This window comes from Cotesia glomerata, linkage group LG2, assembly GCF_020080835.1.
Source record: "Cotesia glomerata isolate CgM1 linkage group LG2, MPM_Cglom_v2.3, whole genome shotgun sequence".
NCBI lineage: Eukaryota > Metazoa > Arthropoda > Insecta > Hymenoptera > Braconidae > Cotesia > Cotesia glomerata.
Window position 1 is genome coordinate 22992693 of NC_058159.1, and position 19955 is coordinate 23012647.

The following is a 19955-nucleotide window of genomic DNA, read 5'->3' on the forward strand; positions in this document are numbered from 1 at the left end:
GGTTTCTTTTTTCGATTACTGTACAGGTACCAATTAGTCCAACCTTCTATCTCTCTCTCTCCCTAATATTTCTTTTAAAAAAACCAACTGTGAATTTTTACAATAGTTGAATTGTAAAGTTCACAAACACATATTGTATAATTTGCTCTATATTATTCGACTTTTTAAGACTCTTGCTAGTCTTATTTGTTGGATAAAATTTACAATAGTAGATCGTAAAAATTACTAAATGAGAAGTATAGTCCACCGTTACTATTTTATTTAGTAAAAATTACAATAGTAAAATAGTAAAAACTCCTTCAATTTTCTTTCCGTGTAGAGAAATGTTACAGTAATTCCATCAAAAAAAAAATTTATACTTTCACCAAAAAAAAAGAAAAAAAAAAAACAACACTGAATCAATAATAAAACATATAGTTTTTGATGAAACTAAGTCATTATTTCTTAATAAAAAGCTTCCGTGGCAATAAATTTTTTTTATATTCAAGTAGTAAATTATTAGTGACCTTGGACTGGAGTTAGAACCTCACGTTTCAACTGTCAAAGTGATCCCTGGGGATATATGAAAAAAGCGAACTAAAGAAGGAAAAGGTTTTATTTGGTTCCTCGAGTAATGGTAGTAGGTAGTAGGTAGGAAGGTATTTGGTTTAAAGAAAATAAAAAAGTAAATGGTTGAATTGAAGTCTAAGTAAAAAGTGAACAAGAAATTAATGAAAAGAAATAGATAAAGAAAAAAAAAATGAAACGAATTGAGAGAAAGAAAAAAAAAGTAAACGAGACGATTAGTTCCAATTAGTTGCAAGCAGCATTAGGGAACAGATCGACGGTAGATAATTTTCAGTGAGAAATCGGGTCGCTCTAATGCTCACTCACTCGTAATTTTATTGATGTAGAATTATTTATACAATGTAATGACGGAGTTTCTTGTGAATCATTTGGACATTTATGTCTATCGATCCTGCATTGCCATTACTCATCTATACGTGATATTATTTTACTTTTTAATGCTCCTTTGAGATTATTTAAACATGTTCCCACGAAAAGACGTTGCCTTCAATAAATAAGTACTAGACGTAGTATCAATACCGAAATAGGGTTAAGTCGTTAAACTTAAAAATTTATAGATAATTAAATACTTAATGCTTAATGCTACAGCTAAGCATAGTAAAACATTACTTTATTTTATTTATGGTAACACAATTTGTTGTTTATTTTCATGAATTAAGAAACGCTTATAGTTATAATTATAGTTATATGTTGGCAAATCGAATTTTACTTGGACCTGTTAAAGCTCAACGAACAACATGGCGTAGGAAACCTTATCTACTTCGATAACTCGATTAATTTCTCGAGTAGACCGAGCAAAGCGAGTGGGTGTTAAAGCCCGCGGATATTTTATATTCGCAATTCGATTTACGCTTGAAATTAGATATTCACGTAGTCTGAGAATTTTCTTACCTCACTTCGATTATAGAATATTTTTCCCCAACATCTTATACATTAAATTACTTTTTTTTTTATTATTGATATTGATTATTATTATTGTTTTTAGCACCAATATGAAAATTCAGAATAGTTTGGCCGTTATCATTTTTTTCAGCATCCCGTTAATATCCGGATAAAAATGTACGCTGGCAAAGTGCCAAACGTTTTTTCCTATTAATAATATATTTTTTATTTCTGTTCTGTACTGTATAGTACTCCACAACAAGTATTTTATTTTAATATTGTCAGCTTTTTTTCAAGTCGCTATCCTTTCATTTTTACTGTTTTCTTCAATACACTTATTTGTATATACTTGCTATCTTTTCTCAAAGTTGAACATGAAAAAAAAAATATGTTGTGTATATAATACTTAAAGGTCGAGTGCGCGTGCGTTTTACCTTGATCGTAGTTTGCTTCAGTTTATCGACCTCTTGTGTTTGGTATGTTCGAAGCTAAACAATCATTACATTAGTTTAACCAGTTACAGATTACAGAGATGTATGCTTACAATGAAGCTGAAAAAATTTCAAAAATCACGTGTAGTGGATCTTTTTGTTGCCAGCTCGTTAGCGGGTTAAAAAATAAACAAATAATAAAATAAAACAAAAACGAAAATAAATTGCGTATACAGTATTTTTATAGAAGTTTCGGTTTTTTTTTTTTATAATTGTTTGTTCAAGTTGCACTTAATTCTTCGTGGGTAACAAGCGAAATCAGTCGAGTGACTAGGATGAAAAAAATTTACAGAAAAAGATCGTATCATTGTGGAGGTGGAGGACGAAAAAATATAATAAAAATAAAATGAAGAATAGGAAAGAAGGAAAGACAGAAAAATTGTAGATGGAGGTTTGGCAAACTGTAGAGTTGAAATAAAATAAAAAGATCTCGAGAGAAAGGAAGGTCGCACGAGTTGAGTCATAGGTTTGAAGGAAAACCCATTCGCGCAAATTGGATGGTCGTACACGGGCAGAGATGGCAAACTATGCAATTAAAAAGTTTCCGATGGATAAAAAATCTGGTACACCTGTGATGGTGGTGGTGGGTGCTGAAGCTGGATTGAGAGATCGAGATTGGCACCACCGATTTCCCATGTCGACTCACTTGAGATCTCTTATGTATTAGTGAATTTATTTTATTTTTAGATTCATTTTATGCAGAGGTCAATGACGTTGATGCAAAAAAGCTTTAATAATTTCATCGAGTCAATGTCTCGAGTGGGGCTGGGTTTTACTTTATTTAATAACAAGTTTTACGTCGACGACATTGCTTCCCTTGCTGTGTACTTTTATTCAATTTTATAAAGAAACGCTCTACTTTTTCAAAAGTGTTACTGCTCAACTTTTATGGTTTATAATTATAATACTATGATGATTTTACTGAGAAAACTTTACATTAAATTCATTTTATTTCCAATATATATTCGAAAAATTCATGAAGTTTGTTCAATTCAAGTTCATTTATCTTGAGCATTAATTCCATAGTAAATTTTATACACAATCATTTTTAATTGGAAATATTTACTCCAGTCGAAATATACATTGATGATAGTTGAACGAAACAATAATGCGCTAAGCTTTTTAAAATGATTTTGTGCATTAACTTTATAAAGAAAATTAAAAAATAAATTAGGCCCATAACCTGTCAAACATTATCATTTATACTTTATAATTCATTGAATTTCTAATGAATAATAAATTTATAATTAAATATTTTTATTTACTTGTCTGAATCAATCGATTTAAAAGGGTGCAATACTATTTTTATATTCAAACGATAATAATTATGAAATTTGAGTCCAAAGCGAAATTTCAATAATTAAAAAATAAAAAAATTAGGAAAACGGTTGACCCTGAAGGCCATCCCTGCAACTTCCCGCTAATTCCATACTTAGGCACTTAAAATTGCACCATTGACGTTTTTGAGCTCTTCGAGCTTAAAAATACAATTTATGGGTTATTTTGAGCTCTCCGAGCTCAAAGAGATTGCTTTCCTATGCTTTTGAGCTCTTCGAGCTCAAAAGTCTGATAGAGATTTGATAAGACACTATTTTTTGAATTTTTAAACCGTAATAACTTTTGAATGAATAAACCGATTTTCACGCGGTTGGCAGCATTCGACGCAGTTTTTCAAGCCTCACAAAGAATCTCAAATTTTGAATTGATCGCGCTAGGAATTTCGGAGTTATTCCGAAAAAACACTTTTTTCGGTTTTCTTTCGTTCACGATATCTCTCGAACGAATCAACCGATTTTGACCGGACTGGTGGCGATCGACGTGGTTTTTCGAGGTTTAGAGCTGATTAGTTTTTGGAATTGAACCATAAAGTCGTTTAAAAGTTATTCCAAAAAAACCACATTTGAAAAAATTTTTTTTTTCAGTTTTTTGAAGATTTCTCAAAATCTATTAATCTGAATCGGTCCAAATAGTTTTCAAAATCTAAGTTTGGTCAAGCCCTTTCGAATGGCACCAACCACGATGAAATCGGTCAAGCCGTTCAAAAGTTATAAGCGGTTCACATACTTTCACACACACACACACACACACACACACACACACACACACACACACACACACACACACACACACACACACACACACACACACACACACACACACACACACACACACACATACAGACACCGTGACAACCTCACGGGAATAGTCAGGGAAGCTTCCTGTGACCTTCAAACGTCGAGATCTGATGAAAACTCGATTTTTGCAAAACGGGGTGAAAACAATAACTTCCCGATTTTTGAAAATCTTCAATTTTTTTAGCGGGAAGTTAAAAATATCCAGCAGATTTATCTCAACAAAGTTTGAATACCGTGCAAATATTTGGACGATATTGTCTGCAAACATTTTTTTATAATCCATTAAAACAGGTACCAGTTTATCATGATGAATTCTACAAATGTATTAAATTCATTGATTGCAATTGAAAACAAAAAATTAACAATTTTAAATCCAGTCTATTGCTAGCTTCAATAGTTTTTTTTTTTTTTTCAATTATTGTACTCACTGATTCAATAGCGTCCAATTAAACAAACGAAAAAAATTAGCCGGAGTGTAACTAATTTAATTAGATGATAAAATATTTGTATTTAATATTGGTAATGTTTATCATTGAGTAAATCAAACGTCGGCAACTCTTCCGGACAAACAAGTCTGCTAAATTTCATGCATCCATATTCGACTTTAATACCATATATATACACAACTCTCAAGTCGATCATATCGATCGTCTCTTAGATTGCATTCGACGCACGCAGCTCTCTCAGCTTTCACTTCTTTAGCGGCAGCAGCCTATGAACAAATCGATACAATCACACACACATACATTGCACACACTTACCGAGTAAGTACAATGTGCGTGCAACCTCTATCCGTCCTGCGCTTGGCCTCTGAGCTTCGTCACCGCAACTATTTCGACAAGAGGACACACAAGGTATATATTAACATGTACCAAAGACGTATCTAACATGTAACTTGATCTACATGTATGGATTCCTCCTCCTCCTCTTCACAACCTCATGACTTAATTGTCATTTACATCAAACACAATAAACTTGTCACTCCTTTATGTGTCTATCGTATAAATTCTTTTTTCTGAGTAACAGATTTCATCATCATTTTCTTTTTTACTTAGACACTGAAAATTATATAGATTTTTATTATTATTAACATCTATAAGTATACGGAATTTTAAGATAGTCATTAATTCTATAGTAAGAAATAATTTTGCGTTAATTCTTTATCAACTTACAATTTTTTTGCTAAATAAAATTTCAAAAAGAAAAATTAAACTTCACTTTTCCATCAAACAGAAATGACTCAAATTAAAAAAACAAAAATTTTGCGAATAAAAGGTGAAAATAAAATATTTTTCAGTCACTCTTAATGCCGTCGAATTAACACCAGCTTCAGGTTAAATTTAAACAAGTTCCTGGTGATCTAAAGGGAACAGTAACCCTCTATAGGGCAGCATATTCTTACTAACGACCTCAGCAAGCCGGGACTTTAACTCACCCCTACTTTCTCACGTTGTGTCTGAATTAGAATTTTTTTTTATTTTACAGCGCTCTTCGATGATTAATGAAGCCTACAGATAATTTTTATTTTTAGTCATTACATACGTCTGAAAAGTAAAAAAAATGTACTGCCTAGATACCTTGAAAAAATAAATTTTATCAGGGTTTTATTTTTTAAAATATCATTGAAAAATATACACAGGTGGTGGAAAAAAAATAAATCAATAGAGCTAAATAATTGAAAATTAAAAGACTTACTCTTATTATTATTATTAATTTTAAAAAATTGTGGTAGTATACAACATACTTTTACAGTTTTTATATTTTATTTTACTTTAAGACATCAAATACTCGCCTGGTTTATTTTATAATAGAGAGCACAATTATTCATTATTTTTCTTTCTCCAGCAAAGAGTCTGGAACCAAATAAGATAAATCATATTTTATGCAGCCATCTTAAGTAAACTGGAACATTTTAAAGTTTTTCAAGTATTCTATAAAATTTTTAGGTATAAAATCATTCATTTATACTCTAAATGAACATCCTTAATGTTTTACTTAACCCGCTCTTCAAATAGTCACGATATCTTTATTCTGAAATTATTAATCCCCACAGTTACTCATTTTAAATTCAATATCGTTATTTTGATGCTAAATATAATTCAAAATAATTGAAAAGACCGTCGTCTTATCAATAAATAAAAATAACCCAAAGCTGGTTGTCAATTACAAGTATCAATATTTTAAAGCTTAATTTTATAAAAAAATACTTGAAGATTTAAACTGGGTGTCAAAATTACTCAAGTTGGATGCGATTTATTAAAAAAAGAAAAATTAACATCAGCAATGAAAAATGTTTGACTGAATTTTCTCATCAAAATTGTCAATAAGAATAACAAGTCGTTCAACATATTCATTTAAACATCATTTCCGGTACAGAGATAGATAAAGATAAAGATATCTTGATATCCATGATAACATTATTTCATCTTTGAGAACAGTTGTATACTTAGTTATAGCAGAATTATATAAAAATATATAGATATAGACATACAAAAGTATAGGCGTGTGCACGCGGTTACTTGATTCTCTTGGCCGGTAATCAGGTTATAGCTCGTGTTGGAAGTCCGTTAAGCCGTCAAGTCTTACGCCCGCGCCAGCTTTCACTCGCCCTTCGAAAAATCGTACCGAACAATGTACTCTTTTATTTTCATTATACATTTAATACTCTGTATTTTTATACACTTATTCTATTCTATTATTATTATCATTACATTTTTTAAAAGTTCATTTTTCTCTCGCCATGTTATTCATTTCGTCGGATTTGTGTTATGCTTATTATTCACATACTAGTAAACCCATGCGCTAGCGAACCACGCGTGTGGGCTTTATAAATCGCCTGAGACTTTCCATTGTTGTTTAGGCATAACACATAAGGCTTTCGCTTATTCACTCTTGTTATGTTGACCAACGGGACTTAGACGATTTAAATCTTTTAACGTAATGCCGTAGATACTTTGAAGACTTTATTTATTATTTATTAATATGCATTTGCGATTACTTTTTAAAAGTATACTTTCATCAGTCTTATCCTAAGAAGATTTAGATTAAAGAACCTACATTATTTCAATCATGAATAAATTAAACAGTTTCTTCAATCAGTTTTTAATCATGTGAATAGTAAATCTATTAAACAAAAAGTACTTCTGATGAATAAATCACAATTTAAGACTTAAGAATGATTTATTAATTTGCAAAATGGGATGTATTTACAAAGTATGTTTTCTACTTTTATCAAGTATGTTTTACGAGTAAAAACGTTATTATTTATTAAATTTTATTAATTTATATTTAATTCTTAGTTTTCAAATAGCTATTTTTTTTTTTACTTTTTAATACAGTTATTATTAAGTTTTTAAAATAATTCAAAGCGAAATTTTGATCTAGACAATGTAGAAAAAATAATTTTTTGTCAATCCTTTTTTATTATTTTATTTAAAAAATTATTAAGAAAAAAGCTCTATCTCAACATTCTCCAAGTAAAAATATCGATTAAAAATAACTAAGGTGCCATCAATAATTTACATAAAAAATAATACACTAACTATTGATTAAAATTTGATAAAAGGTTTGGTATTTTATCAAAAATTAGTACAACTAAAATTTCCCCAATGATAAATTACATAATAACGCATATATTTCAACCAAGAATAATTATTGTTCTTACATAGTTAAATATAACTCAATAATCATGACGATAAACTCTTGGAAGGTACAGAAGCTCAAAGATATAAGAAAATCCGCGATAAAACGTCCAAGACGATTCACGACGCCGCCACATAAGGCTTACAAAGTCTCTCCTTGGCGTTCGCCGGGTAGTATGGCTGTACTGGTAGAGTTCTACTGGTGGTGCTTTTGCTTCTACTGGGCTGGATAGTACGCTCAGCTTCTCGTAAATCAATCGGGGTGCTTACCATTTACCGCAACCCTTAAGCTCTATACCCTCGCTCGCTCGTCTCTGTCAAGGGTAAAGTCTGACTTGGAACAACTACTACTACTGCTGCTACACCCATTTCCAACTTTGTCTTATCTTGTTTGGTTATACTTTTTCAGGATTTTTTCCACCTCACACTTAACTTTATACTCTTTTAAATAAATTTAAAAACCTTTACTTTACTCAGGATATATACATATGTATATATATATACACAATACACCACATTTGCATTACCATAATATTTCATTATTTAAAATAAACATTGAATCATCTCACATACTCTGATTTATCAACGAATTATTTAATATCAAATATTTATTTTAATTGAGCGTTTTCGTAAAATGAGAAAATTTAACGCTGTTTAAATATCAGAGAATATTATAGCACAATATTGTAACGCAAATAAATATGCAAAACTTTGTCGACACTTGGTATTTAAAAGTGTTTGCTGCGAGATACCGTATTACATAATTTATTATTTTGGTTAATTATTGTATAGTACGCAAGTTATTTAATACTGATAATTTAATCCATAATGAATGAATACTCATTATATTTATTAATAATGACTCCATACACCATAAACATATTATATTATAGATTAAGCGCAGTTATATAAATTTATTTGTTCCATTAAATTCGATTTAATCTTTTCATCGGTTTATATTAGAAACACAGTTAAATGCCAAACTATAAATAAATTGCATAATTTTATTTTAATTAACATATACTTTTAACACTCAGTAATTAGTAGAAAATTAATGAATGTTAAAAATACAATAAGCAATATTTTATGAAAATAAAGAATATTTTTCTAGTATACGATTTTAAAGAGCATTAATTATTAAAAAAAATTCTTACTTTAAAGTTACGAGAGTTTTAAAAGTACTGAATTCAAAAAACAACCTAACATTCTACAAAGTTATTTTACGATCCCGCGGTTTGCACAGTACAGAGAGTTTTTTAAACTTTGAAGCCTATGTAACTTGCTAAAGAATAAAGATTTAATATTTTATAGTTTTTTTTTATTGCCCATTTCGCTAAATCAATAAAGCAATTGGGAAAAAAATTAAACCTCTGGAGCTACTGCATAATTTTTTGCGAGCGAAAACAGACGGGAACTCACTTACAGGTTATTACCGATAGTTTTTCTAAAGTCCTCAATGAGTTATACCATTATCGGAAAAAAGCTTTGGAAAGCTAACAATTTTAAGTTAAAGAGGCTCTACAGTACTAATTACTTCATTTTTGTCAGAAAACGGTCTTTTTTAAGAGAGATTTAAAATTCAGAGGACAGCAATTATATACTAGTCTGTGAAATAATTTTCTGACATGGTCTATATGTGGACATGTTAGACCAATATAAATCAGAAAATTTATTCATGGAAGATCATTCAAAAACAATGTAATGTGATTAATGTATAGTGTTATGATAGCTCAGACCATTGATTTGTCCTCTATATATATGATAAATAAAAATATACGTCCTGGTAATTACCGTAGTATCTGAATAAGCAACCTCAAAATCCCGAAAAAAATAACAAAATTCGTCGAAACAAGCAATACAATTATAATTTATTAGTATCGACGAATAAAATCCGTCAAGGCTAAATACTCATTGTTTTTTTCTCTTTTTTATCACGTAGAAGCTTTTGTGTGTCCACATATATCGATATAAAAATTTATATCTTTTTTTATATTTAATCGAACAAATGTTATAAGAATCGCAGGAATTCAAGGATGAGTATCTTTTAGGTTGTAGCAGATGAAATTGAACCTCGAGGATCGTGGTGAAATTTTATCCGCAAAAATCTTTAGATATAAAAAAAGAATACGAGATGAAATAAAAAAAAAATAAAAATAATAAAAATAAAGTTAGCAGACGTAGACTTGGACTTGGATTGAGGTTTAGTATTACTCCCTCGATACTTTTCTTCATCTTATAATTCTTTTAATCTCGTGTATCCGGTCTTAGTTACGAATTTACCTCGAAATCTCATTAGTATTTCTTTTATTTAGTTAATTTAAGTGTATTTTATTTAAATTTTATTACTATTATATACTGAAATGAAAATTTATTTGAATTAAAAATTCAACCAGTAAACAGAGATCCAATTAAAATGAAAATTATTCTACCATAATTAAACGTGGTATTTGTGAAAGAGATATTCTCAATAGCGTTTGCATTGATAGCCTGAATTACCGATAATCAAGGATCCACATTTCGAGTTAAGTGTAATAATGGAAGCACACTCAGCTCTGAATGCTCCTGATAATTAGAAAACCTAAATTTTAGAGCGGATAAGGGGGTAAAGGGTAGGGGGTTGAGCCATCAGAAACGGGATGGAATAGGATATGTATTCTCTCTCATCCAAAGCCTACAGACCACCAGCTTGGTTCAGTACTGCAGATATAGCACAGTAACCAACTAGCCATCAGCCAGCCAGTTCACCACCAATACACCAGCACTAAACACAACTTGCTCGCTTGCTAGTGTAGTGATAATGCAAACGACTGGACGCCGGGAAAATGCAACAGGCCGGAAATAATGTGTAATAGATATAGATCACGATAGATAGAATTGTATTGGAGTTGTTGGGGCTCAGGTCTATTCTTTCGCGTCTATTCAAGCTTAATCAATTGGCTCAGACGTTGTTGGTGTTGCTGGTACTCTTGTTGTTGTTGGCGTTGGTGTTGTTGTTGTTATTTTCGAACGCCCAAGGGATAAACCCAACGCAGCCTATTTCGATAACAAATATGCTCTTAGATTACTATCTTGACTTTTATTTACCAAAGTAAAAAGCTTTTGCATCGATGAATTTTAATCTTTACTCGATAGAGTTTTATTCTTTATTTTATTATTTAAATTTAGTATCAAGAAACAATAATATAAATACGAGGCATCCATTTTTTTAAATGTATCCTTAGTGTAAATAAAATGATATTTTTATTACTATCCATAATCACTGAATGATTTAATCTTTTTATGTTTTTTTTTCTTTTATTTTTAATGTAATATTCAGTTATGTAAATTATTGACTTTGACAGTTTTATTACATTCACACTGAACGATATTCTCAGGAGATAAGCCGGGTATTGCTAAAATTTATTCATAAAAAAAAGTTTATATATTTTATAAATTTTTGAGGTGTTTCGTTATTCGAGAAATATAGATTTTGCTGATCGGTATTTGTATAAATGGCGTGGATTTTCGCGTTAAATATTCTACAGTAACGGCACAGGAAATGGAAATAATCGGTTATTCATGAGGTGAAACGAATATTTTGTTGTGAAAATTGATGTTACGGGTAATTTATTGACACGTATGGTAGGTGGTATCGTTTCAACAAAGAGAGAGTAGGCGCCTGAGAGAATTAGAGAGAATGAATGAAATGAATTTTGAAAATTGGGACTCATGCTCAACTGTTCTCTGGAAATTTCGAAGCAATCCCAATTAACCATGTTCTCTACAGTACCCCTGTACAATATGCACCCTCTATTTGTTTGATTCTCTGGACCGTGTAGTGTACCTCTGGTAGGTGTAGTGGATCGGTAGAATGGTTCGGGCACGTCCCACAACGCCTCAGCACATATCCTATCCGGTACTATATGTATCTGCGTCAGTGTAATCAACTCTCGATTTACTTCCGCGAGTTTCTAATTAGGATTCGGCAGCACCATGCACCAACCTCTCTTATCATTCTCATTCTCTCCCGTTTTACGGTTTACGGCACCCGAATCCACCCCCGGGCTGGGAGTCAGTTTCGTTGATTCCATCCTGGGATCCTCACTCATATTATCTCACTCTCTTTGTACACTATATTTTATCCTTTTTCATTAATTCTCTGCTCACGTATCTTTGTTTTATGCCCGGTGGTGTATTAATCTCTTGTAATCGCGAGAGACTCTCATATATCCCATCGCATCGGTTGTGCTTTTCCAATCCGCTGTTGCTGTTGCCATTACTAATACCGCGGTGAGAGCGACCGGGCAAAGAGAAGTTGAAATAGATATATCTCTATATATGTTTATAGATAGATAGATAAATTAATACATGCATAGATTCATAGATGTAGATGTAAATGTACTCGAGTATCGAGACCGAAGGGTGTGTACAGTATTATCAATGTACCTCGGATTTTCGGATTAATTACGCTTTGCTACCGTCTGCTTTGGTCATCACGCCACGATGAATAAATAATTCACGATAAATACCGTAAAATTTTATACTATTTAATACACTGACGAGCTTTATTATATAGCTATTGCTTTGATCTTTTATTCTTTTATATTCAGTTTAAAAAAATGTGGAAACGGGTATTTCAAAATAATAAAATACATCAAATGGAACTATTTTATTTTCCACTCAATTGAAAATTTAATTAAAAATAAAATGCTTTATTTCCTTTTTATTTTTATAAATTACTCGAGGCATTTAACTTCAATCTATAGATTGTTTAATGAATTTCGTACAAACACAGATAAAAAATCTTTTAGTTGATAAATTTTATATCGGGGTAATTGATAAGTTTCAGTTTAAAACTATAAATATGTAAAGAGTTACGTTTTATAAATAAACTCTAAATTGATTTTATCTGTCCAATTTTATTTTTAGTTTTAATTATCAAGAAAAGTTGCTGAGAATTTAACTATCTACACTGACAGAAAAACAATCTTGATTCAAGAAACTTTTTTTCTTCAAAACTTGAACTCTTAAAACTAGATATAGATATATTTCTTTCAAGAATTTTTGTCTCTTGGTTCAAGATAGGCGATAACATTGATTCGAGATGTTACCGACTTGTGTTAAGAATGGCTTTTTTTTGAGTCATTAATTTACTTATTTCCAAGAAATAATTTTTTTTTGGTATAACAATTAAAGATTATTTAGTTTTTGAAATATACTTTGATGAATTATTTTAAGTTTTTTAAACGATAATGTTATTTTGATTAAAAAACTTAAATGTATCGATTGAAGATAACATAGCTCTTAAGCCAAGAAAATCTAAATCAAGATAAGAAATTCTTAAAGCAAAATAATCATTTGTCTTCCAAAATAAATTCTTAGATCAAGAAACTATCTCTTGAGTCAACATAAATTTTCTATCAGTGTATCAAAAAGATCTCTACATCAATGCTAGACTGATTTTTATCTTCTTCTATAAAAGATTACGGTCTAAAGTTCTTAACGAAAAAAATTAGGTAGATGAAAATTTTCTAAAGTTTTATTGATATTATATTAATAATTAGCTGATCTGTGCAAAATTTCGTACAATACTTTAAATATCTCAAATGTCGAATGGTCATATAATGTAGAAAGAAGATTAATATTCATTACTACTACATAGAAAAAAAAATTAACTTGAATCAAGAGAAAAATTCTTAAACCAAGAAAATAATTTTGAAGAGTTTCATTGTCTTGGATCAAGACAAAAAATTCTTGAACCAAGTAAAATTTACTTGAACCAAGAAAAATTTCTTAGATTAAGAATTTTTCTACTCAAATCAAGAAGATAAAATTCTTCAAAATTATTTACTTGATTCAAGTTAATTTTTTTTTCTGTGTATTATAAATAAAATATCTTCCATCAATAGATATTTAAAATAACTTATTTTTACATCATTACATCGATGTTGTAATTAGCAAATTGTTTGACTCAATTTTATAAATTCCTCCTCATGTACAAAAAAAAACAGCACATAAGTGTGTGATGTTTTTGATTAGGCTACCTAAATAATATGTTTTCGGAAAATTGCTACACTGATAAAAAATTTAATTTGATCCAAGAGAAAAAATCTTAACCCAAGAATACCATTTTGAAGAGAATGATTTAACGATTCTAGAGAAAAAAAATCTTGAAGCAAGAATTTTTTTTCTTGACTCAAGAGAATCAATGTCTTCAAAATGGTATTCTTAGTTCAAGTTACATTTTTTATTAGTGTATTTGAAAATGTGGAAGATTCATCTCCTATAAATATGGAGTTAAAAAATTTGCTAAGTAGACCGTCGATATGATCATTTGTTTTTTGATGAAACTATTTTGCGAAATCATATGTTAATTAGGTTCATCAATTATATTTATTTATATCTGAACTTAGTAGATAAGACTTCTGTCACTCGTGGGTCAACACACTCACTTGGCTCGTTATTCCAACACACCCGTAGCCAAAAGCCCTATTCACTCAGTTACATAATCTTAATATAATATACTCTTACGTCAGATTGTATATAACATTTAATATTAGATTTATGAAAAATGCGTCCATTTTATTTTATTCGATCGATTTGCGTGATAGATTACACTTTTGCGTAAAATCTAAACAATCTCAAAGCTGTCATATTAGTTAAATGGACTGTTAATAGATGGTGCCTCCTATGTACTTATAGTATAGTTAAATGTTTTGGCGACAGATAGCACTCCATTTTCTGATAAAAATTTTATGATTTTTTTTTGACAAAAATTTTTTTCAACTTTTTGTATATTTTTCGTCAGTAGCGGAAAACTAAAGTTTTAGTATTGTATTTGAGTTTTTAAAATTGGTAAATAATTCAAAGAGAATAAGCCGTAACACAAAAAAAAAAAACCTTTGAGAAATGAGATATATAATAATTGTAGAAAAATTATTAATAGAAATCTAACTATTGCATTTGTCTTCATGACAAAACTTTCGAAAACTTTTGTTATTTCCTAGCTCAGCTCGTCGAGCTGGTTTAGAAAATTCATATATATACGATAGAACGCGGCTTGTCACTATGATAGCGTCTTCAATTCATAATGGATCTTTTTCAAATTCAACATACTTATTCTACAGATAAATACCAAGGTCAAGTTTAAAGATAGCTCAATCGATTAAGCAGTTCAGAAATGACAGGGTTTAAAAATTTTCAAAATCTTTAAAACTCATATTTTGGTAGATTCTTTCACGGATAATTTTTGAATAAAACAACTTATCAAATTTCTGAAAATAGCATTTTGAAGCCCATTAAACGAGCTTCAATTTCCATGTCATTTCATTCTCCCAAACTGAAAATAACCTACTCGTCTATAGTCATCTAATGAAATTTTACTATTGCATTCGTTTCAACGATAATACAAATTTTTTGTAACTTAGAGAAAAGGTATTCTATAAATGTGATTGAAGTATCAAATAATTAATGTTGTGATTTTATTTTAGAAGGAAATCTACTTCCATTTCGGCTTTCGAATGGCACTTTTTTTTTTAAATGAAGAAATCTAAATTAGATAAAATCGGCGAGTAGTTGGTAATTTCCTGGCAAATGTTTGACTAAAAAAGGTTTAAAATTTTCATATATCAGACACCTGTGTGTATAACCTTGATCTGAATGCTTACTTGGAGCATTTTCTTCACTTGATTTTTCCCTTCAGGCAATTCACCAGTACGGCGTTTTATATACATTTTATACTGTTCGAGAAGCGTTAAAGTATGGTAGCACGTCGACGACTGAAAATGCCCGTCGGTAATTTTCAATTTCAATCTCTTCTATTTCCGAATTCTCAGCTGCGCATCGTCGAAATATAACGACTAAGATTTTAACCGAGTGAAGCAGTGAACAGAGAACAAAAATAAAGCAGAGATAAAGATAGTAATAAGAATAAGAAGAAGGAAAAAGAAACAGAGCTTACAGCCTAGCCTTTAGAGAGTAAATGAGAATAAGACAAGGCGCAAGCTCCCTTTCCTCTTATCCATGTTCCTGAATTTTCTACAACATTCATTATTCACATTTTCCCCTCATTCTCACTGTGCTCTTTTTCAGTTCGCGATTGTCATCTGATAAATTGCCGGGCATCTAAAGGAAATTTTTTCTTTTTATTTAAACATATTTTATACAGAAGCTGAACTCATCTGTCTTTATTTAGCCCTCATTCTTTCGGAAAAAATGTAGATGTACAATACAAAATAATAATAAAAAGAAAAAGGAAAATAAAATCTTAAATGAAGTGAGGAAGTCGATAAAATGATAATTTCCTTCTTGAAGGCTTTGAGTCTCTTGGATGTCGTAAAATTTCGTTGAGACGATAGAGAGTAAAGGATCTGCTGGTAGAAGTTATTTTTAAGCGTCAGTACAATGTATATACATCAGTGTGTATAATATAAAAATAAAAATATAAATAAAAAGACATCATACGATGGGTAAATATCTTCTTCTTCTAGACGAAAAAATGCAACAGGGCGGAAGTATGTCGAGCGGATGGGACGTCGATAATATTGAATGGTTCTGATGTTGATGCTGGAGGTGCTGAAAGAGAGAAAGAAAAAAAGCTTTGGTTGAAATCCTATCGCGTACGTATATGGTGGTGGTGTTACTGATGGTTTTACAATTTTTTTCGACTCATAGTTGTACTCGGTACGTACGATAGCTTTCTGGATCGGTTGTAAAGTAATCGCGTGTTGAAACCTACCAAAAGTACCTAAACAGCAGCTTTCGTGTAGATGATGTATTGTACTTCATACATAAGTACATATTGGTTTGTAAACACTTTTATTATACACAATGTAAGGTGGGACGTATGTCAGCCACATGGATAAACCTCTTTTCCACGTTTGCTGGTAAATAACTAAGCGTAAAAGTGCAAATACATTATATGTACCAATACCTTTGTACTTGGTAGTATTTGTTGTGTGTTTATATGCACAGTGAGAAATCAATATCGCTTTATCCGCTAATATCATACCATGGACGGTTTTATGGACAAACATCTGTCACGAACACGCGCATTGTGACTCACGGGAATTAACCTGCCCGCAATTTCATAAAACTACCCACCGTCAATTGTCTATAATTTCACTAGATAAAAAAATATATACTATTAGAGAGAGTTTATTACCTTTTTTATCTTTCCGCCATCGCCCAATTTCATTTTTTATGAATTTTAAATTCATAGTAATTATGGAAACTTAATAAATAATGCTGTAGAATTATTTGAGAATTTTTGTTAATCTGTAAAAAAATTTTCTGATATGGTCTGATACGTCCGTATATAATTTTCCATACATCCTGATATGGACACTGTTATGCATTAATGTGTTAAGTGCTATGGGAATCCTATGTACTTAACACACTATTGCATAACACAGTCCATATGGCTCGATATATCTATATATCATTTTTCGACCAGTGATTATTTGAAATCTCCAACAAAGTGCGCATGATCCCTAAATCGTCTCCTTCCAAGAGAGTTGAGATCAATGTCTTAAGTTATAAAACAAACCATCGATATAACTTTTCTAAGGAGTCTATCTGCCATTGGTTTTTTAATTATCAATGCAACACGTTAATCAACATACTTATTTATAGAAAAAATGAAACATTATTTTTTATTCTCATATATACGCCATATGTGACCAGATCAGGGATATCAAAAATTTTTTTCCTATCACTGTACTATAGATTTGACTATGATTTCTACAAATTAGCTCAAAAGGAAATGTCATCACTACAGTTGATATTTATGGATTGCATAACCACACATGTATTAATATCATAACTAGTAATTATTAAATGACATTAATAACTACGGAACGATAAATAGGTTTTCGAAAAATCACAACAATGAATCAACCAACATAAATGAAATAGAATTAACCCGCAATCAGAAGGCATAGAATACATAATTAATTAATTATTTAGATGGATTAATTCAGTATTCAATAATGAAATAGGAATTACACATTAACGGTCATGTGAATCGATTAATTACGGCCTGAAGGATTAAATGCATCCCTATCCTAATATTCGTGTGTGAGTGTGTAGTATTGCCAGACGAAGCTTATTCGGCATGACATCACGTATAGGTAGATCAGACGTCGAGGTAAGCAGGCAACCAACCAGCCCGGCAAATGGAGTTGAAGCTTTGTCACAAGGGGTGCAATGAGCACATAACTGCAGGAGCATTTCAGTCTATATATTAGAGTGTTAGTATGTACTTATCCATGTGTATATAGGTTGTACATACAACCTATATGTAGATACGGAATAGTACCAGAGACTAATGTATATAGAGGTCCTTGAGGACACGTGGACAACGAGAATGTTATCACGGGGATCAATTCAATTGTCTTCAAGTGAGTTACTGCCTTTAGGACAACGAGTTGCAGTCAGAGCAGGAGGGGAATAAACTCTGATCGTTGATGTTGTAAGCCAGCAAGTAAAGCTAGAGCAGCAAAATCAGGGATCTGAGTAGGAATACAATCCCGTGCTCGAATGTATTGGGAATGAACAAAGTAAATGTCGGTTACGTGATAATGATACCACCCTATCGGCTGTAGGTACCCGTTAGATGAGAATGGAGGTTGGTAGCTACTTCTACCTTCTACCCTCTACCTATCTACCTGTCTGTACCCACTAGCCACCTATCTCAACAGTTATATCTCGAATTCAATATCAAACAGTCAATGCAAGTGTCTTTTGTTATTTTGTCCCTTTGATCCTGGCGTATTGGCGAACGAACAAACGAACATTTGCTGGGTGAAAGGAAAAAAGTAACTGAATAAAAGAATAAAAAACAGCTAAAAGAAATTGGAAAAAATAGAAAAATTTAGAGAGAAAGAAACGTACATTTTGTCAAACTTTATACAGGTTTCTCTTTGATTCGGAATTACTGAGGCCTTTTTTGTCAAAGCCTTTATCACATGATGGTTACTCTTTTGAATTTATATACCTCTTTGTTGAGTTCAGTAAATTAAAAACTGTTTTTGATTAGCGTTAATTACACATTTTATTTCATTTCAGTAATTATATTAACGAATGTATATTTTACCAATGAAAGTTCACTGAGTAAATACTCTTAGTTACTCTGTTTTGAAGGGTTTTTAAATTTACTTCATTCTTTCAATTTAATTTATTGGTGATTTATTGGTGAAAAAAAATTTATTCAACAGTTTAGTTTTTCCTGTCAAAAGTGTATAAATTATTTTTTTGTAATTAATCAGAAGATTTATTTAAAAATCCTGAAAATAAAAAAGTATTTGAATGAAATTGTTTTTAAAATAAATGTTTTCATTTGAAATTTGAAAGATAACGGTAATCTAAGATTTACACGCTTTTAAGCGAAAAAAAAAATTTACGTCTTTTTGGCACAGTGTAAAGAAGTAAATTTGAATTTTTATAAAATTTATTGTTACAAGTTTAAAAAAATGGTCAACACACTTCACCCTGTTGGCACCATATGGTACCAGCAAAAGTAACTCTAGAAAATATTTTTCTCGTAAATTTTATTAAACAAAAAAACAATTTTTTCCCACACTAAACAATGGCCTTGTGATAAATTTAAACAAATTTAAAATTACACTAGCAATAAAAAAAAATATTTTTCATGTTAACCGTCGGTATTTATCTGAAATTAGTCGATGTAAATAAGTAATAACAATAATTATAGGCGTAAAATGTAAGATAAAATTTGTATAATTTAATGAATTTAATGACGGAGAATGGTTGAAGCAAATTGATGGCATGAAATGTCTGTCCTATAATAATTATAGTGAATGGTTGAACTTCCGGCGTGAGTATCAGCATCAGCATTGTGTTAAACTCCCCCGTCGCTATTGTTGTGAATATAGCGGATATTGGAAATACTCAAAGATGAACTTTCCAAAGTAGGTTTCTCACAGCGTACCGCAAACGACACCATCACCACCACCACAACCACTCACTTATGAATAGAAACGGGTCGTTTGGGGGTCGCGAGATCACTCTCGGATCTGCTCTCATGGGTACATCAGGGTGAACTACTCTCAGGAACCGATTAATATTCATGATATCGCGATAACGCGACCCACTGTTAAATTGGTGCCATTGCATTAGATTGCACGGAAGAAGAGCAAAGTAGAATAAAGGGCGGTAAAAACCCCATCACCCATCAGTACAATTTCTTTTCAATATTAGTATTTGCTCCAGCGATAATGTCTATATGTCTATGTCTAAAC

The 19955-nt window shown here is 30.9% G+C and overlaps 1 protein-coding gene across 3 annotated transcripts in view; it reads left to right on the plus strand.

Moving 5' to 3' along the window:
- The window catches only part of LOC123259316 (plexin-A4), a 206941-nt gene that overhangs the window by 66124 nt on the left and 120862 nt on the right, over nucleotides 1-19955 (plus strand). The window lies entirely within an intron of this gene.